The sequence below is a fragment of the Gossypium hirsutum genome, chromosome A02, assembly GCF_007990345.1.
Source record: "Gossypium hirsutum isolate 1008001.06 chromosome A02, Gossypium_hirsutum_v2.1, whole genome shotgun sequence".
In the NCBI taxonomy this organism is placed as follows: Eukaryota; Viridiplantae; Streptophyta; class Magnoliopsida; order Malvales; family Malvaceae; genus Gossypium; species Gossypium hirsutum.
In genome coordinates this window covers 9,937,688-9,938,820 of record NC_053425.1, presented here as the reverse complement: position 1 = coordinate 9,938,820, position 1,133 = coordinate 9,937,688, and the positions used below count along the sequence as shown (strand labels likewise).

Genomic DNA, 1,133 nt, shown 5'->3' with positions numbered 1-1,133 from the left:
TTTCTGTCAGCTTCTTGTAGTGACTTCTTTTCAGACTTAGCTAATACTTTCCCACTCCTTAGTGTAACTGCTTTGACATGCTCTTTTGGATTGAGTTTGGTGTTATTAGGTAGACTTCCTGGTGGTCTCTCTGAAATCATTTTAGCCAGCTGTCTAATTTGATTCTCGAGCCATTGGATCAATGCTTGCTGATTTTTAAGTGCAGTTTCAGTGTTCTAAAAACGGGTTTCCGCTATGAAATAAATTTTGTCATCATCTCCTCAAGGTTTGACTTTTTCTCTTGCTGGTAGGGTTGTTGTTGGAAGCCTAGAGGGAGTGGTGGTCTCTGATTCCCTTGGCCTCCTCATGAGAAATTTAGGTGGTTCCTCCAACCTGCATTGTAAGTGTTACTATAAGGGTTTTTTTGAGGTCGAGGATTATTACCCATATAATTTAATTGCTCGTTTTCCATGTTGTGGCCATAGGGTGGGTATCCTGAATTGCTCGTTCCACCTCCACTTTCATCGCATTGCATTACTGGGTGAACATGTGAAGAGCCAAGTAAACCATCAATTTTTCTATTCAAAAGTTCTACCTGATTAGAGAGCATAGTGACCAAATTGATGTTAAAAACACCGACTGCTTTCGTCGGTTTTGTCCTCATGACTTGCCACTGATAATTATTCAGTGACATCTCTTCTATAAATTCATAAGCCTCTTCAGGTGTCTTATTATTGATAGTTCCACCAGCAGCTGCATCAATCATCTGTTTAGTCGAAGGATTCAGGTGGTTGTAAAAAGTTTGAACCTGAAGCCAAAGTTCTAATCCATGGTGATGGCACCTTCTCAATAGATCCTTGTATCTCTCCCATGCATCATAGAGTGTTTCTAAATCCATTTGTACAAAGGAAGAAATATCATTCCTTAATTAGTCGTTTTAGCCGGCGAAAAATATTTAAGTAAAAATTTTTCGATCATTTGTTCCCAAGTAGTGATTGACCCTCGTGGTAACGAGTTCAACCATTGTTTAGCCTTATTCCTCAACGAAAAGGGAAACAACCAAAGACGAATGGCATCATCAGAAACACCATTGATCTTAAAAGTGTCGCAAAACTCCAAAAAATTCGCCAAATTAGCATTTGGATCCTCGTCCT

The 1,133-nt window shown here is 39.4% G+C and overlaps 1 non-coding gene across 1 annotated transcript; it reads left to right on the top strand.

The window, feature by feature from the left end:
* Positions 1–803: 803 nt before the first annotated feature.
* LOC121217011 (small nucleolar RNA R71) lies at positions 804–909 on the top strand. The gene has a single exon (XR_005913206.1). It is a non-coding gene; the product is annotated as a small nucleolar RNA R71 (small nucleolar RNA).
* Positions 910–1,133: the final 224 nt, after the last annotated feature.